The sequence below is a fragment of the Arachis hypogaea genome, chromosome 3 (genome assembly GCF_003086295.3).
Source record: "Arachis hypogaea cultivar Tifrunner chromosome 3, arahy.Tifrunner.gnm2.J5K5, whole genome shotgun sequence".
Classification (NCBI taxonomy): domain Eukaryota; kingdom Viridiplantae; phylum Streptophyta; class Magnoliopsida; order Fabales; family Fabaceae; genus Arachis; species Arachis hypogaea.
Window position 1 is genome coordinate 25,255,723 of NC_092038.1, and position 27,484 is coordinate 25,283,206.

At 39.6% G+C, this 27,484-nt stretch overlaps 1 protein-coding gene and 2 non-coding genes across 3 annotated transcripts in view; 1 reads left to right on the top strand and 2 right to left on the bottom strand.

The window, feature by feature from the left end:
* Positions 1-1,908: 1,908 nt before the first annotated feature.
* On the bottom strand, positions 1,909-2,016 carry LOC112794025 (small nucleolar RNA R71). The gene has a single exon (XR_003198707.1). It is a non-coding gene; the product is annotated as a small nucleolar RNA R71 (small nucleolar RNA).
* Positions 2,017-21,914: 19,898 nt separating this feature from the next.
* On the top strand, positions 21,915-22,022 carry LOC112793902 (small nucleolar RNA R71). Its single transcript, XR_003198589.1, has one exon. It is a non-coding gene; the product is annotated as a small nucleolar RNA R71 (small nucleolar RNA).
* Positions 22,023-24,940: 2,918 nt separating this feature from the next.
* The window catches only part of LOC140182554 (uncharacterized), a 38,913-nt gene continuing 36,369 nt past the window's right edge, over positions 24,941-27,484 (bottom strand). The window contains exon 2 of the transcript XR_011878364.1: positions 24,941-25,591. The gene's annotated coding sequence lies outside the window, so the exon portion shown is untranslated. The remainder of the gene's footprint in view (positions 25,592-27,484) is intronic.

Sequence of the window (27,484 nt, forward strand, 5' to 3'; positions counted from 1 at the left end):
TTCTGCTGAAGCTTGGCTAGCCATGTCTAATTTCTTTAGACTGAAGCTTTAGACTAACATTGCATGATTCCTGGAATTCTCATTAAGAATTTTGATATCTTTATTTTCTTTTCCACTTAATTTTCGAAAAAAGCACAAAAAAAATTACAAAATCATAAAATCCAAAAATTTCTTGTTTGAGTCTAGAGTCTCATTTTAAGTTTGGTGTCAATTGCATGTTTCTGTTCTCCTTGCATTCATTCATGTTTCTTAAGTGATCTTCAAGATGTTCTTGATGATTTCATTGCTCTGATCTTTGAATTCTCTTGACTTGAGTGTTTTGTTGTGTCTCATATGCATTCTCATTTTGTCAGTGTCAGTAGTATACAAACTGCTGAGTTTGGTGTCTTGCATGCATTGTTATTTTATTTTAGTTGCATTTTGATTATTCCTCATTATTAAAAATCCAAAAATATTTTTAATTTGTGTCTTTTCAAGTCAATAATACAGAGAATTGAAGATTCAGAACATACTGCAGAGGAATTACACAGAAAAAGCTGGGCGTTCAAAACGCCCAGTGAAGAAGGGCAAACTGGCGTTTAAACGCCAGCCAGGGTGCCTGGCTAGGCGTTTAACGCCCAAAAGGGTAGTAGTTTGGGCGTTAAACGCCAGAATGTGCACCATTCTGGGCGTTTAACGCCAGGATGGCACAAGAGGGAAGATTCTGTTTTTAATTCAGATTTTTTTCAGGTTTTCAAAATTTTTCAAAATCAAATCTTTTTCAAATCATATCTTTTCAATCATATGTTTTCAAAATCAATTTCTTTCCTTTTTCAAAGATACTTGCTATCAATTAATGATTTGATTCAACATTTCAAGTATGTTGCCTTTTCTGCTGAGAAAGGTTTAATGTTTGAATCATTTCTTTTCTTGATAGCCAAGTCATTAATTTTTAAAATCAAATCTTTTTAAAATGTTTTTCAAATCATATCTTCTCAATCACATTTTTTTAAAACCAATCATATCTTCTTAACCACATCTTTTTCAAAGTAGTTTTCAATCAAATCTTTTTGATTTCTAATTTCAAAATCTTTTTCAAAATTCACTTTACTTCTTTTTCAATCATGGTTTTCGAAAATCAATCAAAGTTTTTTCAAAATGTTTTCAAAATCTTTTACTTAATTTTCGAAAATTTCTTCCCCTCTTCTCACATCTTTCTATTTATGGACTAACACTATTCCTTAATGCATAATTCGAACTTCATCTTTCTTAATAAGTTCGAATTCTCTACCTCTTCCTTCCATTTTTCTTTTCCTCTGACACCGTAAGGAATCTCTATACTGTGACATAGAGGATTCCATATTTTCTTGTTCTCTTCTCTTTCATATGAGTAGGAGCAGAGACAAAAGCATTCTTGTTGAGGCTGATCCTGAACCTGAAAGGACCTTAAAGCGAAAACTAAGAGAAGCTAAGGCACAATTCTCTGTAGAGGACCTAACAGAAATCTTCAAAGAAGAAGAACCCATGGCAGCCGAAAACAACAACAATGCCAACAATGCAAGGAAGGTGCTGGGTGACTTTACTGCACCTATTCCCGACTTCTATGGGAGAAGCATCTCTATCCCTACCATTGGAGCAAACAACTTTGAGCTTAAGCCTCAATTAGTTTCTCTAATGCAACAGAATTGCAAGTTCCATGGACTTCCATTGGAAGATCCTCATCAGTTTTTAGCTGAGTTCTTGCAAATCTGTGACACTGTCAAGACTAATGGGGTTGACCCTGAGGTCTACAGACTTATGCTATTCCCTTTTGCTGTAAGAGACAGAGCTAGAACATGGTTGGACTCACAACCTAAAGAAAGCCTGAACTCTTGGGAAAAGCTAGTCAATGCCTTCTTGGCAAAGTTCTTTCCACCTCAAAAATTGAGTAAGCTTAGAGTGGAAGTCCAAACCTTTAGACAGAAGGAAGGAGAATCCCTCTATGAAGCTTGGGAAAGATACAAACAATTAATCAGAAAGTGTCCCTCTGATATGCTTTTTGAATGGAGCATCATAGGTATTTTCTATGATGGTCTCTCTGAACTATCCAAGATGTCTTTGGATAACTCTGCTGGAGGATCTCTTCATCAGAAGAAGACGCCTATAGAGGCTCAAGAACTAATTGAAATGGTTGCAAATAACCAATTCATGTACACTTCTGAAAGGAATCCTGTGAACAATGGGACAAATCAGAAGAAAAGAGTTCTTGAGATTGATACTCTGAATGCCATATTGGCTCAGAACAAAATATTGACTCAGCAAGTCAATATGATTTCTCAAAGTCTGTCTGGAATGCAAAATGCACCAAGCAGTACTAAGGAAGCTTCATCTGAAGAAGAAGCTTATGATCCTGAGAACCCTTCAATGGAAGAGGTGAATTACATGGGAGACCCCTATGGAAACACCTATAATCCTTCATGGAGAAATCATCCAAATCTCTCATGGAAGGATCAACAGAGACCTCAACAAGGTTTCAACAACAATAATGGTGGAAGAAACAGGTTTAGCAATAGCAAGCCTTTTCCATCATCTTCTCAGCAACAGATAGAGAGTTCTAAGCAGAATAACTCTGACTTAGCAACCATGGTCTCTGATCTAATCAAAACCACTCAAAGTTTCATGACTGAAACAAGGTCCTCCATTAGAAATTTGGAGGCACAAGTGGGTCAGCTGAGCAAGAAAATTACTGAACTCCCTCCTAGTACTCTTCCAAGCAATACAGAAGAAAATCCAAAAGGAGAGTGCAAAGCCATCAACATGGCCGAATTAGGAGAGGAGGAAGAGGCGGTGAACGCCACTGAGGAAGACCTCAATGGACGTCCACTAGCCTCCAATGAGTTCCCCAATGAGGAACCATGGGAATCTGAGGCTCAAAATGAGACCATAGAGATTCCATTGAATTTACTTCTGCCATTCATGAGCTCTGATGAGTATTCTTCCTCTGAAGAGGATGAATATGTCACTGAAGAGCAAGTTGCTAAATACCTTGGAGCAATCATGAAGCTAAATGACAAGTTATTTGGTAATGAGACTTGGGAGGATGAACCCCCTTTGCTCACCAAAGAACTGGATGACTTGTCTAGGCAGAAATTACCTCAAAAGAGACAGGATCCTGGGAAGTTTTCAATACCTTGTACCATAGGCACCATGACCTTCAAGAAGGCCTTGTGTGACCTAGGGTCAAGTGTAAACCTCATGCCTCTCTCTGTAATGGAGAAGCTAGGGATCTTTGAGGTGCAAGCTGCAAAAATCTCACTAGAGATGGCAGACAATTCAAGAAAACAAGCTTATGGACTTGTAGAGGATGTTCTGGTAAAAGTTTAAGACCATTACATCCCTGCTGATTTCATAGTCCTAGAGACTGGAAAGTGCATGGACGAATCCATCATCCTTGGCAGACCCTTCCTAGCCACAGCAAAGGCTGTGATTGATGTTGACAGAAGAGAATTGATCATTCAAGTGAATGAAGAATCCTTGGTGTTTAAGGCTCAAGGATATCCCTCTGTCACCATGGAGAGGAAGCATGAAAAGCTTCTCTCAAAACAGAGCCAAACAGAGCCCCCACAGTCAAACTCTAAGTTTGGTGTTGGGAGGCCACAACCAACTTCTAAGTTTGGTGTTGAACTCCCACATTCAAACTCTAAGTTTGGTGTTGGGAGGTTCCAACATTGTTCTGAGCATCTGTGAGGCTCCATGAGAGCCCTCTGTCAAGCTACTAACATTAAAGAAGCGCTTGTTGGGAGGCAACCCAATGTTATATTTTATCTATTTTCCTTTGTTATTTTATGTTTTCTGTAGGTTGATGATCATGAGAAGTCACAAAATCAATGGAAAAAGCAAAAACAGAATAAAAAATAGAAAGAAAAACAGCACACCCTGGAGGAAGAACCTGCTGGCGTTTAAACGCCAGTAAGGCTAGCAGATGGGCGTTTAACACCCAGTCTGGCACCATTCTGGGCGTTTAACGCCAGAAAGGGGCACCAGACTGGCGTTAAACGCCAGGAAAGGGCAAGAAGTTGGCGTTAAACGCCAGAAATGGGCACCTGCCCGGCGTTTAACGCCAGAATTGGCACAAAGAGCAATTTTGCTCGCCCCTTGGTGCAGGGATGACTTTTTCTTGACACCTCAGGATCTGTGGACCCCACAGGATCCCCACCTACCCCACCACTCTCTCTCTTCTTCACTCATTCACCAATCACCTCAACTTCTCTTCCCCAAAAACCTTTCACCTATCAAATCCCATCTTTCTCTTCACCACTCACATCCATCCTTCATAAAACCCCACCTACCCCACCATTCAAATTCAAACCACTTTTCCTCCCAATCCCACCCATACATGACCGAACCATAACCCTCCCCCACCCCTATATAAACCCATCTTCACTCCTTCATTTTCACACAACCTAAACACTACTTCTCCCCTTTTTGGCCGAACAACAAAGCCTTCTCCATCTCCTCATTTCTTCTTCTTCTACTCTCTTCTTTCTTCTTTTACTCGAGGACGAGCAAACCTTTTAAGTTTGGTGTGGTAAAAGCATTGCTTTTTGGTTTTTCATAACCATTTATGGCATCCAAGGCCGGAGAAACCTCTAGAAAGAGGAAAGGGAAGGCAAAAGCTTCCACCTTCGAGTCATGGGAGATGGAGAGATTCATCTCAAGGGTGCATCAAGACCACTTCTATGAAGTTGTGGCCTTGAAGAAGGTGATCCCCAAGGTCCCTTTCAAACTCAAAAAGGGTGAATATCCGGAGATCCGACATGAGATCCGAAGGAGAGGTTGGGAAGTTCTTACCAACCCCATTCAACAAGTCGGAATCTTAATGGTTCAAGAGTTCTATGCCAATGCATGGATCACCAAGAACCATGATCAAAGTGTGAACCCGGATCAAAAGAATTGGCTTACTATGGTTCGGGGGAAATACTTGGATTTTAGTCCGGAAAATGTAAGGTTGGCATTCAACTTGCCCATGATGCAAGGAGATGAACATCCTTACACTAGAAGGGTCAACTTTGATCAAAGGTTGGACCAAGTCCTCACAGTCATTTGTGAAGAGGGCACCCAATGGAAGAGAGATTCAAGAGGAAAGCCGGTTCAATTGAGAAGGCATGACCTCAAGCCCGTGGCTAGGGGATGGTTGGAGTTTATCCAACGCTCGATCATTCCCACTAGCAACCGGTCCGAAGTTACTATAGACCGGGCTATCATGATTCATAGCATCATGATTGGAGAAGAAATAGAAGTTCATGAGGTTATATCTCAAGAACTTTATAAGGTGGCGGACAAGTCCTCTACCTTGGCAAGGTTAGCCTTTCCTCATCTCATTTGTCACCTCTGTTATTCAGTTGGAGTTGACATAGAGGGAGACATCCCCATTGATGAGGACAAGCCCATCACTAAGAAGAGGATGGAGCAAACAAGAGACCCCTCTCATCATCAAATCCCTGAGATACCTCAAGGGATGCACTTTCCTCCACAAAACTATTGGGAGCAACTAAACACCTCCCTAGGAGAATTGAGTTCCAACATGGGACAACTAAGGGTGGAGCACCAAGAACATTCTATTCTCCTCCATGAAATTAGAGAAGATCAAAGAATCATGAGAGAGGAGCAACAAAGACAAGGAAGAGACATTGAGGAGCTCAAGCACTCCATAGGATCTTCAAGAGGAAGAACAAGCCGCCATCACTAAGGTGGACCCATTCTTTAATTTCCTTGTTCTTTATTTTTCTGTTTTTCGAATTTTAGTGCTTGTGCTTATGTATGTTTGTGTCTTGTGATCATTAGTGTCTTAGTGTCTATGCCTTAAAGTTATGAATGTCCTATGAATCCATCACCTCTCTTAAATGAAAAATGTTCTTAATTGAAAAAGAGAAGAATTACATGAATTTTGAATTTTATAATAGTTTAATTATTTTGATGTGGTGGCAATATTTTTGTTTTCTGAATGTATGCTTAAACAGTGCATATGTCTTTTGAATTTGTGGTTCATGAATGTTGGCTCTTGAAAGAATGATGAAAAAGGAGACATGTTACTGAGGATCTGAAAAATCATAAAAATGATTCTTGAAGCAAGAAAAAGCAGTGAATACAAAAAAAAATAAAAAATTTCAAAAAAAGAGAGAAAGAAAAAGAAAGAGAAAAAGAAAGAAAAAGAAAGGAAAGAAATAAAGTTGTGATCCAAGGCAAAAAGAGTGTGCTTAAGAACCCTGGACACCTCTAATTGGGGACTCTAGCAAAGCTGAGTCACAATCTAAAAAGGTTCACCCAATTATGTGTCTGTGGCATGTATGTATCCGGTGGTAATACTGGAAGACAGAGTGCTTTGGGCCACGGCCAAGACTCAATAAGTAGCTGTGTTCAAGAATCATCATACATAACTAGGAGAATCAATGACACTATCTGGATTCTGAGTTCCTAAAGAAGCCAATCATTCTGAATTTCAAAGGATAGAGTGAGATGCCGAAACTATTCAGAGGCAAAAACCTAAAAGTCCCGCTCATCTAATTAATACTGATCTTCATAGATGTTTTTGGAATTCATTTCATATTCTCTTCTTTTTATCTTATTTGATTTTCAGTTGCTTGAGGACAAGCAACAATTTAAGTTTGGTGTTGTGATGAGCGGATAATTTGTACGCTTTTTGGCATTGTTTTTAGTATGTTTTTAGTATGATCTAGTTAGTTTTTAGTATATTTTTATTAGTTTTTAGTTAAAATTCACTTTTCTAGACTTTACTATGAGTTTGTATGTTTTTTTGTAATTTCAGATATTTTCTGGCTGAAATTGAGGGACCTGAGCAAAAATCTGATTCAGAGACTAAAAAGGACTGCAGATGCTGTTGGATTCTGACCTCCCTGCACTCGAAGTGGATTTTCTGGAGCTACAGAAGCCCAATTGGCGCGCTCTCAACGGCGTTGGAAAGTAGACATCCTGGGCTTTCCAGCAATATATGATAGTCCATACTTTTCCCAAGATTTGATGGCCCAAACCGGCGTTCAAAGTCACCCTCAGAATTCCCAGCGTTAAACGCCGGAACAGGCACAAGGATGGGAGTTAAACGCCCAAACTGGCACCAAAGCTGGCGTTTAACTCCAAGAAGAGTCTCTATACGAAAATGCTTCAATGCTCAGCCCAAACACACACCAAGTGGGCCTGAAAGTGGATTTTTATGTCATTTACTCATCTCTGTACACCCTAGGCTACTAGTTCTCTATATATAGGACCTTTTACTATTGTATTTTCATCTTCTGATCTTTGGAATCTTTTGATCTTTAGATCTTTTGATCACTTTGGGAGGCTGGCCATTCGGCCATGCCTAGACCTTGTTCTTATGTATTTTCAACGGTGGAGTTTCTACACACCATAGATTAAGGTGTGGAGCTCTGATGTACCTCGAGTATTAATGCAATTACTATTGTTCTTCTATTCAATTCCGCTTGTTCTTGTTCTAAGATATCACTTGTTCTTCAACTTGATGAATGTGATGATCCGTGACACTCATCATTATTCTCACCTATGAACGTGTGACTGACAACCACCTCCGTTCTACCTTAGATTGGGTGGATATCTCTTGGATTCTTTAACCGGAATCTTCGTGGTATAAGCTAGAATTGATGGCGGCATTCAAGAGAATCCGGAAGGTCTAAATCTTGTCTGTGGTATTCTGAGTAGGATTCAATGATTGAATGACTGTGACGAGCTTCAATCTCCTGAGGGCGGGGCGTTAGTGACAGACGCAAAAGAATCACTGGATTCTATTCCGACCTGATTGAGAACCGACAGATGGATAGCCGTGCCGTGACAGGGTGCGTTGAACATTTCCACTGAGAGGATGGGAGGTAGCCACTGACAACGGTGAAACCCTTGCATACAGCTTGCCATGGAAAGGAGTAAGAAGGATTGGATGAAGACAGTAGGAAAGCAGAGAGACGGAAGGGACCAAGCATCTTCATGCGCTTATCTGAAATTCCCACCAATGAATTACATAAGTATCTCTATCTTTATCTTTATGTTTTATTCATCATTCATAACCATTTGAGTTTTCCTGACTAAGATTTACAAGGTGACCATAGCTTGCTTCATACCAACAATCTCTGTGGGATCAACCCTTACTCGCGTAAGGTTTATTACTTGGACGACCCAGTACACTTGCTGGTTAGTTGTGCGAAGTTGTGATAAAGAGTTGAGATTGCAATTGTGCGTACCATGTTGATGGCGCCATTGATGATCACAATTTCGTGCACCAAACACCATGCATGAATTTTTTGAAAAATGCACAAATTTTTAAAAACATGCAATTGACACCAAACTTAAAAATTGACACTAGACTCAAACAAGAAACACAAAATATTTTTTGTTTTTATGATTTTATAATTTTTTTCGAAAATTTTATTTTTTGAAAAACGAAAACAAAGAAAAATTTTTTGAAAGATTTTTGAAAACTTTTTGAAAAGAAAATTACCTAACCTGAGCAACAAGATGAACTGTCAGTTGTCCAAACTCACACAATCCCCGGCAACGGCGCCAAAAACTTGGTGCACAAAATTGTGATCATCAACAATGGCGCCAAAGATTTGGAGCTCTCAAACGTGAATCACACTTTGTCACAACTTCGCACAACTAACCAGCAAGTGCACTGGGTCGTCCAAGTAATACCTTACGTGAGTAAGGGTCGATCCCACGGAGATTGTCGGTATGAAGCAAGCTATGGTCATCTTGTAAATCTCAGTTAGGCGGATTCAAATGGTTATAATGGTTTTCGAATATAAAAATAATTAAAGCATAAAATAAAGATAGTGATACTTATGTAATTCATTGGTGGCAATTTCAGATAAGCGCATGAAGATGTTGTGTTCCTTTTGAATCTCTGCTTTCCTACTGCTTTCATCCAATCGTTCTTACTCCTTTCCATGGCAAGCTGTATGTTCGGGTTTCATCGTTGTCAATAGCTACCTCCCGTCCTCTCAGTGAAAATGGTCCAAACGCTCTGTCACAGCACGGCTAATCATCTATCGGTTCTCGATCATGTCGGAATAGGATCCATTGATCCTTTTGCGTCTGTCACTAAGCCCAACACTCACGAATTTGAAGCTCGTCACAGTCATTCAATCCCTGAATCCTACTCAGAATACCACAGACAAGGTTTATACTTTCTGGATTCTCAAGAATGCTGCCAATTGATTCTAGCTTATACCACGAAGACTCTTATTAAGGAATCCAAGAGATACTCATTCAATCGAAAGTAGAATGGAGGTGGTTGTCAGGCACGCGTTCATAGGTTAAGAATGGTGATGAGTGTCATGAATCATCACATTCATCAGGTTGAAGTGCGAATGAATATCTTAGAACAAGAATAAGCGTGAATTGAATAGAAAATAGTAGTAATTGCATTAATACTCGAGGTACAGCAGAGCTCCACACCTTAATCTATGGTGTGTAGAAACTCCACCGTTAAAAATACATAAGTGATGAAGGTCCAGGCATGGCCGAATGGCCAGCCCCCAAAGTCTAAGAACTAAACATTCAAAGATAGATACCAAGCTTAAAATACAATAGTAAAAAGTCCTATTTATACTAGACTAGTTACTAGGGTTTACAGAAATAAGTCTTAGTGCAGAAATCCACTTCTGGGGCCCACTTTGGTGTGTGCTTGGGCTGAGCTTGAGTTTTACACGTGCAGAGGCTTCTCTTGGGCTTAAACGCCAAGTTGTAACATGTTTTTGGCGTTTAACTCTGGTTTGTGACGTGTTTCTGGCGTTTTACTCCAGAATGCAGCATTGAACTGGCGTTGAATGCCAGTTTGCATCGTCTAAACTCGAATAAAGTATGGAAATTATATATTGCTGGAAAGCCGTGGATGTCTAATTTCCAACGCAGTTGAGAGAGCACCACTTGGAGTTCTGTAGCTCTAAAAAATCATTTCGAGTGCAGGGAGGTCAGAATCCAGCAGCATCAGCAGTTCTTTGTCAGCCTCCTATCAGATTTTTGCTCAGGTCCCTCAATTTCAGCCAGAAAATACCTGAAATCACAAAAAAACACACAAACTCATAGTAAAGTCCAAAAATGTGAATTTTGCATAAAAACTAATAAAAACATCCTTAAAAGTAGCTAGATCCTACTAAAAACTACCTAAAAATAATGCCAAAAAGCGTATAAATTATCCGCTCATCATCTACTTTGCTGTTGAGGTCTCGAGTTATGTGTTTGACCTCGGTCTCTACAAAATGCCCAAGATACTCCAAGATTTTTTCTAAGTACCTCTTCATATTGGTGTCTTTAGCCTGATATTCTCCATTTATTTGGGAGGTCACCACTTGAGAGTCGCTGAACACAACTACTTTGGTCGCTCTGACTTTCGTGGCTAGTTTTAACCCTGCAATCAAGGCTTCATATTCTGCCTGATATTTAGAAGCTGGAAATTCAAATTTGAGGGAGACTTCCACTTGGGTTCCCTCTTGGTTGAATAATGTTATGCCTGCACCGCTTCCGACTTTGTTGGAGGATCCATCCACGTATAGTTCCTATGCAGTGGAGGCTTCCTCTTGATCTCCTGCATATTTTGCCTTGAAGTCAGTGAGGCATTGGGCTTTAATTGCTGTCCGAGTTTCGTACTTAAGGTCGAACTCGGATAGCTCTATGGCCCATTGAACCATTCTACCTGCAATATCCATTTTCTGAAGGATTTGCTTCATGGGCTGGTTCGTTCGAACTCTTATTGTGTGTGTTTGAAATAAGGCCATAACCTTCGAGAGGCTACGATTAAGGCATACGCTAACTTCTCAAGTTTTTGATACCTCAATTCAGGGCCTTGTAAAACTTTGCTGGTGAAGTATACAGGATGTTGTCCGACCTTGTCTTCCTGTATTAGAGCTGAAGATACAGCTTTGTTGGATACAAATAAATACAGGACGAGTTCTTGCCCAACTTTAGGTTGGGTCAGAATGGGAGGTTGGCTTAAAAACCTTTTGAACTCTTAGAATGCTTCTTCGCACTCAGGAGTCCATTCAAACTGGCATCCTATTCTTAGTAAAGAGAAGAGTGGTAGGGATCTTAACACTGATCATGCCAAGAACCTTGAGAGAGCTGCAAGTCAGCCATTCAACTGCTGGACCTCCCTTAAGCAAGTCGGACATTTCATTTCTAGGACTGCTTTGCACTTGTCGGGGTTGGCTTCAATCCCCCTTTGTGTAAGCATAAATCCCAAAAATTTTCCTGCCTCCACCGCAAAGGTGCACTTTGCGGGATTCAACCTCATCCCATGCATCCTGATGGTGTTGAAGACTTGTAAGAGGTCGGCCAAGAGGTCGGCCTTATCCTTGGTCTTTACTAGCATGTCGTCCACATAGACTTCCATTAGACTCCCAAGGTGAGGTGCAAACACCTTATTCATCAGCCGTTGATATGTGGCTCCTACATTTTTTAACCCGAAAGGCATGACCACATAGCAATAGTTTGCTCTTGGCGTGATGAAATATGTCTTTTCTTGATCCGACTTATACATCGAGATTTGATTGTATCCCGAGTATGCGTCCATGAACGACAAGTATTGATTCCCCCAAGGTGGAGTCTACTAAGTTATCAATGCTTGGAAGTGGATATGGGTCTTTGGGACACGCCTTGTTTAGGTCAGTGTAATCGATGCACATCCTCTACTTGCCGTTTTGCTTTTTGACCAGTACTACATTTGCTAGCCATGCCGGATATTTAACCTCTTTGATGAAGCCGGCTTCTAGGAGGGCTTGTACTTGTTCTTCCACCACTTTGGCCTTTTCAGGTCCGAGCTTCCGTCTTCTCTGTTGAACAGGTCGCGATCCGAGATAGACCAACAACCTATATGAAATGAGCTCGGGATCTATCCCTGGCATGTTGGAAGCTTTCCAAGCGAAGAGGTCAGAATTCTCTCTTAGGAGCCTTATAAGCTTCTGCTTCAGATCTTCTTTCAGGTGGGCTCCTATGTTGGTATTTTTTCCCTCCTTTTCTCTGACCTGTACTTCTCCAGTTTTTCCACCCGGTTGTGATCGCAACTCTTCTTTAGCTTGAACCCCTCCGAGCTCAACAGTGTGAACCTTCTTGCCTTTTCCTCTCGGGTTCAGGCTTTCATTGTAGCACTTCTTTGCCAATTTTTAGTCTCCCCTGATGGTTGCAATTCCCTCTGATGTTAGGAATTTCATGCAAAGGTGGGGGATGGACACCACTGCTTCAAGCTGATTTAGGGTTGTTCTGCCTATTAACGCATTGTAGGCCGAACCCATATCGATGACTATGAAGTTGATACTCAGAGTTTTGGATTTTATCCCCTTTCCAAAGGTTGTGTGCAAGGGTATGAATCCTAGTGGCTTTATTGGTGTATCCCCCAGCCCATATAAGGTATCAGAGTAAGCTCTCAGTTCATTTTTATCCAATCCCAGCTTATCAAATACTAGTTTGAATAGGATGTCGGCCGAGCTTCCCTGGTCCACCAAGGTTCTGTGTAGATGGGCATTATAAAGGATCATGGTGGTCACCACCGGATCATCATGTCCGGGAACAATGCCTTACCCATCTTCTTTAATGAAAGAGATGGTACGGAGGTCGGGGACTTCGCCCTCGACCTGGTAGACTTCCTTCAGGTGCCTTTTGTGAGATGATTTTGTGAGACCATCTCTGGCAAACCCTCCTGAGATCATGTGTATGTGCCTTTTCGGGGTCTGCAGTGGGGGGTCTCTTCAATCCTCATCATCTCGCTTTCTCTTGCCATGATGGTCTGACCTTTGCATGAGATATCTGTCAAGTCGACCTTCTCTGGCCAGCTTTTCTACCACATTTTTTAGGTCATAACATTCATTTGTTGAGTGACCATATAGCTTATGGTACTCACAATATTCGCCACGACTTTCCTCTTTCTTGTTTTTGATGGGTCTAGGGGGAGGTAGCCTTTCTGTATGACAGATTTTCCTGTAGACATCCACTAGGAAAACTCGTAGAGGAGTATATGAGTGATATCTACTGGGCCTTTTAGGGCTGACTTCCTCTTTTTTCTTGGGCTCTCTCTCTTTCTCTTTTGATGAGTGAGAGTGCCCAGGTCGCCAGCTTGGCTCTCTCAGCCTGGCATTTTCATCCATGTTGATGTACTTCTCGGCTCTTTCCTGTACATCACTTAATGAAGTCGGGTGACTTTTCGAGATGGAATGGGAGAAGGGACCTTCTTGAAGTCCATTTATTAGGCCCATAATTACTGCCTCCGTGGGCAGGTCTTGAATTTCTAAACACGTTTTGTTGAACCTTTCCATGTAGTCCCTCAAAGGTTCTCCGACCTCCTATTTTACTCCCAGGAGACTCGGTGCGTGCTTCACTTTATCCTTCTAGATAGAGAATTGCATAAGGAACTTACGCGAGAGGGCGGCGAAGCTAGTGACCGACCTTGGGGGAGGCTATCGAACCACTTCATCGCTACTTTTGTCAAGGTCGTCAGAAAAGCCTTGCAGCGAGTAGCATCAAAAGTCTCAGTCAAATACATTTGACTTCTGAAATTGCTTAAGTGATGCTTTGGGTCAGTGGTTCCATTGTAGATGTCCATATAAGGGCTTTTGAAATTCCTTAGAACTTTTGCCCTCATTATGTCCTCACTAAACGGGTCTTCTCCTCCTAAGGGAGAGTCTTCTCGGTCACTGCGAGAATTTTGACCTCGGAGAGCGGATTCCAGTCTTAGGAGCTTTTTTTCAAGCTCCTTTTGTCGGTCAATCTCGCTTCTCAAATTCCTCTCTGCCTCTTGCTGTCGTTCCAGCTCTTGCTCCAGCTGCTCCAGGCGTCCCTGATGACCATGGAACAATCCCATGAAGTTGGCTGCATAGGGGCTCTCCTTCCTTTCCTGGTTCACGCCCCTCAGAGGAGTTTTTCTTTGGGTCTTTTACTCCTGAGGTGCCTTTTTTGTGCTGGTTAGTCACCCCTTGGTGAGTGACTATCGCTCTGTCGTTACTACCAACGTCCTGATTCTCTTACTCAGAATCAGAGGCTGTGTTTCCATCCTCGTTGAAAATTGTCTGCCATCACGGGTTGGTCTCTCGGGTCCCCGGCAACGGAGCCAATGTTGCGATGGGTAACTGGAGGTTAATGGGTTGGACTTGTGAAGTTGGCCTAAACGTCAGGAGGAGGTGGTCTCCGACTTGGTTTGAGTCTAGGAGCCGCCGTCCGACTTAATTGTGTGAAGGAATGAGGGGTGGTACCTGCAAAGACACTCCGATGCCTAAATTAGCACAGGGGCAAGCAGGTTTAAGAGAGTATTGGAACTTAGAGATACCTGAGAGGTGTCAGTGTATTCATAATGGTGAACTAATAACCACCGTTGGAGTAGTCCTACCTTTTAAGGTGGGTAACCGTCCCTTTATCTTAGGGAAGTTGAGATATAGCTTCTGGAAGTGAGTTGAGAAATTTTAGGGGTAGTTACTTATTTGAATAAGTGTTATCTGCCAGCTATTCTTTGACCCCGCCGACTTCTTTGGAGTGGAGTTTGTATTCAATCCGACCTCTTATAAGGAGGTCGGTTGGTAGCGAAGGCCAATCTTTGGATTGGACCTTTTTGGTTTACTTGGACCTGGGCCCTAGTGTTGGATCAGGGTATGAACAAAAATAATCAAATTTTATTTTATATTACTCGACAAATAATTAAATTATTATATTTAAAACTTATTAATTAACTACTTTTGTTAAAGATATTATTATATAATCTAATTTTTTTTATCAAAATGTTTGTGAAATTTAAAATATTCACAATTTTTTTTAAAAATTACTCTTTTATCTTTTTGTACTTCTTTTTCTTTTATTCAGCACTACAATTTCAATCGATCATCAACTAATATTGACTATCCACACCGACTATTTATTATTTTCAGCAAACCTATGTTCTAAATTTTAAATTTTAAATTCTTAATTCGAACTCTAAATTTAAAATTTTAACCCTAAATTTTTTATTCTAAATTTTAAATCTTAAATCTTAAATTCGATATCTTAAATTGAATAAATATGAAAATTATGAAAATGTATAAAATATGAAATAATTATTTAAATGCACAATATATTATATTTTAGATATTGAGGAGAGAATTAAAAAATAAATATATTTTGAATACTGAAATTCTGTTCTGTGACAAAACGATGCCATGACGTATTTAAGGTGCACCCGAGATACGCATAAACTCGAAACAGAATTTTAGTATCTGAGATACGTATAAAATACGTAATGCAGGTTTTAGCATCTGAGATATGTTTCGAGACATATATAAAGCCACAACAGTCGAGATTTTCATTCATTTGAATAATTTTTAAAAATTTTGTGACTTTTTAATAGTTTAAGTTCGAGTTTCTGAAATACACATGACTCCCGACAATATGTTCGCGACAAAAACATCAACAGACTAAATGCAACTTGTCATATAGCTGAAATTTTGGATTTTGAGATTAATTTGTTTTCTCTTTTATTTTTAGTAAATAATTAATTTAGATGTTTATGCTTTATTAATTTAGTTAATGCGTTAAGTATTTTGAGTAGGGTAAATTAGAGGATCTATATTAACTTAGGTAGGTATAGTATGTTTTAATATTTTTATAATTAATTTTAAGTTAAGTTAAATAAATAAAATAGCTAAATATAAGTTAATATATTAGTTAAATTAAATATATATTATTTAAATAAAATATTTGTTCGATTATATTTTTTTTACTAAAACTTATCATTAGATTGAAGTCATCTAGAATATTACCGATAAGATTAAAATAGTATAACATGAATGATTTATTTTTTAAATTTTGTTTGATTGTCTTTTTTTTACATAATACTGTGAATATTAGCAATGAAAATTATATTTGTATGGAATGCAATATCTTATTAACGATATATATCTACTAAGTTTACAATATTTAATAATTATTAAACATAATTAATGGTTCATACGAGATTAATATGCAAGAGTAAATGTTGCGACTATTGCAAAGGCCTCAGTTACTGTTGTCACGCCGTGCGACCTTGGGTTTTTTCCTGCCGGACATCCTATTATCTTATATCAAGGAGGCGGCATTTGGACATATAATAGAGTTGAAGAATTTCATATTTGACAATTTCTTGATCTCTGCATTTATAGTGGTGGAAGCCTGAGACCCATAGCTTTCACCTTTCATGGACACTGGTGCACGAAATTGTGATCATCAATGGCACCATCAACATGGTACGCTCAATTGCAATCTCAAATCTTTATCACAATTTCGCACAACTAACCAGCAAGTGCACTGGGTCGTCCAAGTAATAAACCTTACGCGAGTAAGGGTCGATCCCACGGAGATTGTTGGTATGAAGCAAGCTATGGTCATCTTGTAAATCTCAGTCAGGCGGATTCAAATGGTTATGAAGGATTAGTGATTAAAAGATAAATAAAACATAAAGTAAAGATAGAGATACTTATGTAATTCATTGGTGAGAATTTCAGACAAGCGTATGGAGATGCTTTGTCCCTTCCATCTCTCTGCTTTCCTATTGTCTTCATCCAATCCTTCTTACTCCTTTTCATGGCAAGCTGTATGTTGGGCATCACTGTTGTCAATGGCTACAGTCCCGTCCTCTCAGTGAAAATGTTCAACGCGCTCTGTCACAGCACGGCTATTCATCTATCGGTTCTCGATCATGTCGGAATAGAATCCAATGATTCTTTTGCGTCTGTCACTAACGCCCCACAATCGCGAGTTTGAAGCTCGTCACAGTCATTCAATCCTTGAATCCTACTCGGAATACCACTGACAAGGTTTAGACCTTCCGGATTCTCAAGAATGCCGCCATCAATTCTAGCTTATACCACGAAGATTCTGATTAAGGAATCCAAGAGATAAACATTCAAGCCTTGTTTGCTTGTAGAACGGAAGTGGTTGTCAGGCACGCGTTCATAAGTGAGAATGATGATGAGCGTCACATAATCATCACATTCATCAAGTTCTTGAGTGCGAATGAATATCTTAGAACAAGAATAAGCTTAATTGAATAGAAGAACAATAGTAATTGCATTAATACTCGAGGCACAGCAGAGCCCCACACCTTAATCTATGGTGTGTAGAAACTCCACCGTTGAAAATACATAAGTGATAATGGTGATCATTGGCTTCGGCCCCAGAGAGGGAACTAGAAGAACCAAGATGAAAATACAATAGCAAAAGGTCCTATTTATAGAGAACTTGTAGCTTAGGATTTAAAAAAATGAGTAAATGACATAAAAATCCACTTCCGAGCCCACTTGGTGTGTGCTTGGGCTGAGCATTGAAGCTTCTATGTGTAGAGACTTTTCTTGGAGTTAAACGCCAGCTTTTGTGCCAGTTTGGGCGTTTAACTCCCACTTCTGTGCCAGTTCCGGCGTTAAACGCCGGGCAGTCTTGAGCTGATTTGGAACGCCGGTTTGGGCCATCAAAACTCAGACAAAGTATGGTCTATTATATATTGCTGAAAAGCCCAGGATGTCTACTTTCCAACGCAATTGGGAGCGCGCCAATTGGGCTTCTGTAGCTCCAGAAAATCCACTTAGAGTGCAGGGGGTCAAAATCCAACAGCATCTGCAGTCCATTTCAGCCTCTGAATCAGATTTTTGCTCAGATCCCTCAATTTCAGCCAGAAAATACCTGAAATCACAGAAAAATACACAAACTCTTAGTAAAGTCTAGAAAAGTGAATTTTAAATAAAAACTAATAAAAATATAATAAAAACTAACTAAAACCTACTAAAAACATACTTAAAACAATGCCAAAAAGCGTATAAATTATCCACTCATCACAACACCAAACTTAAATTGTTGCTTGTCCCCAAGCAACTGAAAATAAAATAGGCTAAAAAGAAGAGAATATACTATAGACTCCAAAATATCAATGAAACTTAGCTCCAATTAGATGAGCGGGACTAGTAGCTTTTTGCCTCTGAACAGTTTTGGCATCTCACTTTATCTTTTGAGGTTCAGAATGATTGGCATCTATAGGAACTCAGAATTCAGATAGTGTTATTGATTCTCCTAGTTAAGTATGTTGATTCTTGAACACGGCTACTTTATGAGTCTTGGCCGTGGCTCAAAGCACTCTATTTTCCAGTATTACCACCGGATACATCTATGCCACAGACACATAACTGGGTGAACCTTTTCAGATTGTGACTCAGCTTTGCTAGAGTCCCCAATTAGAGGTGTCCAGGGTTCTTAAGCACACTCTTTTTGCCTTGGATCACGACTTTAACTGCTCAGTCTCAAGTTTTCACTTGACACCTTCACGCCACAAGCACATGGTTAGGGATAGCTTGGTTTAGCCGCTTAGGCCAGGATGTTATTCCTGTAGGCCCTCCTATCCACTGATGCTCAAAGCCTTGGATCCTTTTTATTACCCTTGCCTTTTGGTTTAAAGGGCTATTGGCTTTTTCTGCTTGCTCTTTCTTTTTCTTTCTCTTTTTTTTCGCATATACTCTCTTTTTTTCTGCAAGATTTTCACTACTTTTTCTTGCTTCAAGAATCAATTTGATGATTTTTCAGATCCTCAGTAAGATTTTTCCTTTTCCATCATTCTTTCAAGAGCCAACAATTTTAACATTCATGAACAACAAATTCAAAAGACATACGCACTATTCAAGCATACATTTAGAAAACAAAAAATATTGTCACCACATCAAAATAATTAAGCTAGTTTTAAGGATGAATTCGAAATCATGTACTTCTTGTTATTTTGTAATAAAAACATTTTTCATTTAAGAAAGGTGATGGATTCATAGGACATTCATAACTTTAAGGCATAGACACTAAGACACTAATGATCATGTAATAAGACACAAACATAGATAAACATAAGCATAAAAATTTGAAAAACAGAAAAATAAAGAACAAGGAGATTAAAGAACGGGTCCACCTTAGTGATGGCAGCTTGTTCTTCCTCTTGAAGATCTTATGGAGTGCTTGAGCTCCTCAATGTCTCTTCCTTGCCTTTGTTGCTCCACTCTCATGATTCTTTGATCTTCTCTACTTTCATGGAGGAGGATGGAATGTTCTTGGTGCTCCACCCTTAGTTGTCCCATGTTGGAACTCAATTCTCCTAGGGAGGTGTTGATTTGCTCCCAATAATTTTGTGGAGGAAAGTGCATCCCTTGAGGTATCTCAGGGATTTCATGATGAGGAATTTCCTCATGCTCATGTCTATGAGTGGGATCTCCTATTTGCATTGAGCTCCTTCCACACAGATATCCATGAGGACTTGGTCCAACCTTTGATTAAAGTTGACCTTTTTTGAGTTTGGAAAGGGACCTCAGGGATCACCTTCTTCTTGGCCACAACTTCATAGAAGTGGTATTGGTGCACCCTTGAGATGAATCTCTCCATCTCCCATGACTCTGAGGTGGAAGCTTTTGCCTTCCTTTTCCTCTTTCTAGAGGTTTCTCCGGCCTTAGGTTCCATAAATGGTTATGGAAAAATAAAAGAAGGGAGTAGAAGAAGAAGAAAATTGAGGAGATTGAGGGGGCTTTGTGGTTCGGCCAAGGGAGAGAAGTAGTGTTTAGGTTATGTGAAAATGAAGGAGTGAAGAAGGGTTTATCTAGGGGTGGAGAGAGGGGTAGGGTTCGGTCATTATGGGTGGGTTTGGAAGGGAAAGTGGTTTGAATTTGGATGGTGAGGTAGGTGGGGTTTTATGAAGGATGGATGTGAGTGGTGAAGAGAATGGTGGGATTTGATAGGTGAGGGGTTTTTGGAGAAGAGGTATTGAGGTGATTGGTGAGTGGGTGAAGAAGAGAGAGAGTGGTGGGGTAGGTGGGGATCCTGTGGGATCCATAGATCCTGAGGTGTCAAGGATATCTCATCCCTGCACCAAGTGGCGTGCAAAAATGCTTTTTCTGCCAATCCTGGCATTAAACGCCGGGCTGCTGCCCATTCCTGGCGTTAAACGCCAGTCTGGTGCCCCTTTCTGGCGTTAAACACCCAGAGTGGTGCCAGAATGGGCGTTAAATGCCCATTTACTGCCCTTACTGGCGTTTAAACGCCAGCAAGTTTCTCCTCCAGGGTGTGCTATTTTTCATTCTGTTTTTCATTCTATTTTTGCTTTTTTAATTGATTTTGTGACTTCACATGATCATCAACCTACAGAAAACATAAAATAACAAAAGGAAAATAGATAAATATATCATTGGGTTGCCTCCCAACAAGCGCTTCTTTAATGTCAGTAGCTTGACAGTGGGCTCTCATGGAGCCTCACAGATGTTCAGAGCAATGTTGGAACCTCCCAACACCAAACTTAGAGTTTGAATGTGGGGGTTCAACACCAAACTTAGAATTTGGTTGTGGCCTCCCAACACCAAACTTAGAATTTGACTGTGGAGGCTCTGTTTGACTCTGTTTTGAGAGAAGCTCTTCATGCTTCCTCTCCATGGTTACAGAGGGATATCCTTGAGCCCTAAACACAAAGGATTCTTCATTCACTTGAATGATCAATTCCCCTCTGTCAACATCAATCACAGTCTTTGCTGTGGCTAGGAAGGGTCTGCCAAAGATGATGGATTCATCCATGCACTTCCCAGTCTCTAGGACTATAAAATCATCAGGGATGTAATGGTCTTCAATCTTTACCAGAACATCCTCTACAAGTCCATAAGCTTGTTTTCTTGAATTATCTGCCATCTCTAGTGAGATTCTTGCAGCTTGTACCTCAAAGATCCCTAGCTTCTCCATTACAGAGAGAGGCATGAGGTTTATGCTTGACCCTAGGTCACACAGAGCCTTCTTGAAGATCATGGTGCCTACTGTACAAGGTATTGAGAACTTCCCAGGATCCTGTCTTTTTTGAGGTAATCTCTGCCTAGTCAAGTCATCCAGTTCTTTGGTGAGCAAAGGGGGTTCATCCTCCCAAGTCTCATTACCAAATAACTTGTCATTTAGCTTCATGATTACTTAGCAACTTGCTCTTCAGTGACATCTTTGTCCTCTTCAGAGGAAGAATACTCATCAGAGCTCATGAATGGCAGAAGTAAATCCAATGGAATCTCTATGGTCTCAGTGTGAGCCTCAGATTCCCATGATTCCTCATTAGGGAACTCATTGGAGGCCAGTGGACGTCCATTGAGGTCTTCCTCAGTGGCAATCACTGCCTCTTCCTCCTCTCCAAATTCGGCCATGTTGATGGCCTTACACTCTTCTTTTGGATTCTCTTCTGTATTGCTTGGAAGAGTACTAGGAGGGAGTTCAGTAACTTTCTTACTCAGCTGTCCCACTTGTGCCTCCAAGTTTCTAATGGAGGACCTTGTTTCAGTCATGAAACTTTGAGTGGTTTTGATTAGATCAGAGACCATGGTTGCTAAGTCAGAGTGGCTCTGCTTAGAATTCTCTGTCTGTTGCTGAGAAGATGATGAAAAAGGCTTGCCATTGCTAAACCTGTTTCTTCCACCATTATTGTTGTTGAAACCTTGTTGAGGTCTCTGTTGATCCTTCCATGAGAGATTTGGATGATTTCTCCATGAAGGATTATAGGTGTTTCCATAGGGTTCTCCCATGTAATTCACCTCTTCTATTGATGGGTTCTCAGGATCATAAGCTTCTTCTTCAGATGAAGCGTCCTTAGTACTGCCTGGTGCAGCTTGCATTCCAGACAGACTTTGAGAAATCATATTGACTTGCTGAGTCAATATTTTGTTCTGAGCCAATATGGCATTCAGAGTATCAATCTCAAGAACTCCTTTCTTCTGATTCGTCCCATTATTCACAGGATTCCTTTCAGAAGTGTACATGAATTGGTTATTTGTAACCATTTCAATGAGTTCTTGAGCTTCTGCAGGTGTCTTCTTCAGATGAAGAGATCCTCCAGCAGAGCTATCCAATGACATCTTGGACAGTTCAGACAGACCATCATAGAAGATACCTATGAGGCTCCATTCAGAAAGCATGTCAGAAGGACACTTTCTGATCAATTGTTTGTATCTTTCCCAAGCTTCATAGAGGGATTCACCTTCCTTCTGTCTGAAGTTTTGGACTTCCACTCTAAGCTTACTCAATTTTTGAGGTGGAAAGAACTTTGCCAAGAAGGCATTGACTAGCTTTTCCCAAGAGTTTGGGCTTTCTTTAGGTTGTGAGTCCAACCATTTCTTAGCTCTGTCTCTTACAGCAAAAGGGAATAGCATAAGTCTGTAGACCTCAAGGTCAACCCCATTGGTCTTGACAGTGTCACAGATTTGCAAGAATTCAGCTAAAAACTGATGAGGATCTTCCAATGGAAGTCCATGGAACTTGCAATTCTGTTGCATTAGAGAAACTAATTGAGGCTTAAGCTCAAAGTTGTTTGCTCCAATGGCAGGGATTGAGATGCTTCTCCCATAGAAGTCGGGAGTAGGTGCAATAAAGTCACCAAGCACCTTCCTTGCATTGTTGACATTGTTGTTGTTTTCGGCTGCCATGGTTTCTTCTTCTTTGAAGATTTCTGTTAGGTCCTCTACAGAGAGTAATGCTTTAGCTTCTCTTAGCTTTCGCTTCAAGGTCCTTTCAGGTTCAGGGTCAGCCTCAACAAGAATGCTTTTGTCTTTGCTCCTGCTCATATGAAAGAGAAGAGAACAAGAAAATATGGAATCCTCTATGTCACAATATAGAGTTTCCTTGAGATGTCAGAGGAAAAGAAGAATAGAAGGAGGAGGTAGAAGAAGAATTCGAACTTATCAAGAGAGATGGAGTTCGAATTGTTGATAGTGGAGGAGTGTTAGTCCATAAATAGAAGGATGTGAGAAGAGGGGAAGAATTTTTTTTTGAAATTAAAGTAAAAGATTTTAAAATAATTAAAAGAAATTTTGAAAATTTGATTGATGATTTTCGAAAACTAAGATTGAGAAAGAAATAAAGTGATTTTTTGAAAAAGATTTTGAAATTAGAAATCAAAAAGATATGATTTGAAAACTATTTTGAAAAAGATGTGATTAAGAAGATATGATTGAAAAGTTATGGTTTTAAAAAGATATGATTGAAAAGATATGATTGAAAAACAATTTAAAAAGATTTGATTTTTAAAATTAATGACTTGGCTAACAAAAAATTTAAAAGATATGATTCAGACATTAAACCTTTCTCAACAGAAAAGGCAACACACTTGAAATGTTGAATCAAATCATTAATTGTTAGCAAGTATTTTTGAAAAATGGAACGAAATTGATTTTGAAAATATATGATTGAAAAGATTTGATTTTGAAAAATTATGAAAACTTGAAAAAATTTTGAATTAAAAACAAAATCTTCCCTCTTGTGCCATCCTGGCGTTAAACGCCCAGAATGGTATCCATTCTGGCGTTTAACGCCCAAAATGCTACCCTTTTGGGCGTTAAACGCCAGTTTTTCTTCCTCACTGGGCGTTTTGAACGCCCAGCTTTTTCTGTGTAATTCCTCTGCTGTATGTTCTGAATCTTCAATTCTCTGTATTATTGACTTGAAAAGACACAAATTAAAATTTTTTTTGGATTTTTAATGAACAATCAAAATGCAACTAAACATGGAAAACTAAAATCAAACAAGCAATGCATGCAAGACACCAAAGTTAGAAGTTTGTATACTATTGACACTAAAAAATTGAGAATGCATATGAGAAACAACAAAACACACAAAACAAGAGAATTTAAAGATCAGAGCAAGGAAATCATCAAGAACATCTTGAAGATCAATGAAGAACATAATGCATGTAATTTTCGAAAATTAGTAGAATAAAGACATGCAATGGACACCAAACTTAAAATTAGACACTAGACTCAAACAAGAAACAAAAAATATTTTTTATTTTAAGATTTTATAATTTTTTGGATTTTTCGAAAATTGAGTGGAAAAGAAAATAAGGATATCAAAATTCTTAATGAGAATTCCACGAATCATGCAATGTTAGTCTAAAGCTTTAGTCTAAAAAGATTAGACATGGCTAGCCAAGCTTCAGCAGGACATTACATTCAAGAGCTAAATTGATGAAAATCAATCAGCTTTGGTGATGATAAAAACATCACCTTGAAACTTTAGAATTCATTCTTAAAAATTCTGAAGAAAAATACCTAATCTAAGCAACAAGATGAACCGTCAGTTGTCCAAACTTGAACAATCCCCGGCAACGGAGCCAAAAACTTGGTGCACGAAATTGTGATCATCAATGGCGCCATCAACATGGTACGCTCAATTGCAATCTCAACTCTTTATTACAACTTTGCACAACTAACCAGCAAGTGCACTGGGTTGTCCAAGTAATAAACCTTACGCGAGTAAGGGTCGATCCCACGGAGATTGTTGGTATGAAGCAAGCTATGGTCATCTTGTAAATCTCAGTCAGGCGGATTTAAATGGTTATGGAAGATTAGTGATTAAAAGATAAATAAAACATAAAGTAAAGATAGAGATACTTATGTAATTCATTGGTGAGAATTTCAGACAAGCGTATGGGGATGCTTTGTCCCTTCCGTCTCTCTGCTTTCCTACTGTCTTCATCCAATCCTTCTTACTCCTTTCCATGGCAAGCTGTATGTTGGGCATCACCGTTGGCAATGGCTACAGTCCCATCCTCTCAGTGAAAATGTTCAATGCTCTCTGTCACAGCACGGCTATTCATCTTTCGGTTCTCGATCATGTCGGAATAGAATCCAGTGATTCTTTTGCGTCTGTCACTAACGCCCCACAATCGCGAGTTTGAAGCTCGTCACAGTCATTCAATCCTTGAATCCTACTCGGAATACCACAGACAAGGTTTAGACCTTCCGGATTCTCAAGAATGCCACCATCAATTCTAGCTTATACCACGAAGATTCTGATTAAGGAATCCAAGAGATAAACATTCAAGCCTTGTTTGCTTGTAGAACGGAAGTGGTTGTCAGGCACGCATTCATAAGTGAGAATGATGATGAGCGTCACATAATCATCACATTCATCAAGTTCTTGAGTGCGAATGAATATCTTAGAACAAGAATAAGCTGAATTGAATAGAAGAACAATAGTAATTACATTAATACTCGAGGTACAGCAGAGCCCCACACCTTAATCTATAGTGTGTAGAAACTCCACCGTTGAAAATACATAAGTGATAATGGTGATCATTGGCTTCGGCCCCAGAGAGGGAACCAGAAGAACCAAGATGAAAATATAATAGCAAAAAGTCCTATTTATAGAGAACTAGTAGCTTAGGATTTACAAAAATGAGTAAATGACATAAAATCCACTTCCGGGACCACTTGGTGTGTGCTTGGGCTGAGCATTGAAGCATTTTCGTGTAGAGACTCTTCTTGGAGTTAAACACCAGCTTTTATGCCAGTTTGGGCGTTTAACTCCCATCCTTGTGCCAGTTCCGGCGTTTAACGCTGGGAATTTTGATGGTAACTTTGAACGCCAGTTTGGGCCATCAAATCTTGAGCAAAATATGGACTATCATATATTGCTGGAAAGCCCAGGATGTCTACTTTCCAACGCAATTGAGAGTGCGCCAATTGGGCTCCTGTAGCTCCAGAAAATTCACTTGGAGTGCAGGGAGGTCAGAATCCAACAGCATCTGCAGTCCTTTTCAGCCTCTGAATCAGATTTTTGCTCAGGTCCCTCAATTTCAGCCAGAAAATACCTGAAATCACAAAAAAATACACAAACTCATAGTAAAGTCTAGAAAAGTAAATTTTAAACAAAAACTAATAAAAATATAATAAAAACTAACTAAAACCTACTAAAAACATACTAAAAACAATGCCAAAAAGCATATAAATTATCCGCTCATCAGGCACCCTATGTGGGAGTAAATTGAGGATTTACTTTGTGCCACGTCGCCACCACAACTAGAGGAAGGAAAGCATATTTTCAGTTTGAGGATGACCTGGCTAAGAAACAGGGTTTCATACATTCCTATTGGGGCAAATCCTGATACACTCTGTAAGTACACAAGGTGCTAACTTGATGATACTTATTGGGATTTTTTTTTCACGGACAAGTATGCTACACTTGTTCCTTTGAGATAGCTGCCATTACTTGTGAACTTTCATCGTTGAAGTCAGTTGTCTTGAGAATCTACACTATTGGCACACACGTACGATTCATTCTGCATCGCTGCTAGGTGTGATGTGACCATGTCGCTTGTTGTCTCCTGAATCTACCAAAAGTGTCCGTCATTTTGTCTGGAGAGATATAACATCATTAGGTTCTCACTTGTAGCTAGGTATGCATTTATTGTTAAAATTTTAATTTAACAACTTATACACAGTGGACACGAGTTAATTATTGTAATTAACTAATTTCTGTTGTTAATTATTTTTAATTGTGTGTAGATTGGTAGGACTAGGACAACAAAGTCGGGATCGCCATGATAGTAGGATCCAGACTTTACATTGTCGCATCAATGGCAGTGATGAGCGGATAATTTATACGCTTTTTGGCATTGTTTTTAGGTAGTTTTTAGTAAGTTCAAGCTACTTTTATGGATGTTTTCATTAGTTTTTATGTTAAATTCACATTTCTGGACTTTACTATGAGTTTGTGTGTTTTTCTGTGATTTCAGGTAATTTCTGGCTGAAATTGAGGGACTTGAGCAAAACTCTGAAAAAGGCTGACAAAAGGACTGCTGATGCTGTTGGAATCTGATCTCCCTGCACTCAAAATGGATTTTCTGGAGTTACAGAACTTTAAATGGCGCGCTCTCAACGGCGTTGGAAAGTAGACATCCAGAGCTTTCCAGCAATATATAATAGTCTATACTTTATTCGGAAATTGACAACGTAACTTGGCATTGAACGCCAAGTACATACTGCTGTCTGGAGTTAAACGCCAGAAACACGTCATGATCCGGAGTTGAACGCCCAAAACACGTTATAACTTGGAGTTCAACTCCAAGAAAAGCCTCAGCTCATGGATAGATCAAGCTCAGCCCAAACATACACCAAGTGGGCCCCGAAAGTGGATTTATGCATCAATTACTTACTCATGTAAACCCTAGTAGCTAGTCTAGTATAAATAGGATAAGTTACTATTGTATTAGACATCTTTTGACAGTTTAATCTTTTGACTTTGTAGTCTTTGATCATTCGGTATCTTGATCATTCAGGGGGGCTGGCCATTCGGCCATGCCTGAACCTTTCACTTATGTATTTTCAACAGTGGAGTTTCTGCACACCATAGATTAAGGGTGTGGAGCTCTACTGTACCTCAAGTTTCAATACAATTATTATTACTTTCTATTCAATTCTCTTTTATTCTTATTCCAAGATATACGTTGCACAACACTTTGATGAATGTGATGATCCGTGACACTCATCATCATTCTCACCTATGAACGCGCGTGACTGACAACCACTTCCGTTCTACCTTAGGCCGGGCGCATATCTCTTAGATTCCCCAACAGAATCTTCGTGGTATAAGCTAGATAGATGGCGGCATTCATGAGGATCCGGAAAGTCTAAACCTTGTCTATGGTATTCTGAGTAGGATTCTGGGATTGAATGACTGTGACGAGCTTCAAACTCCTGAAGGC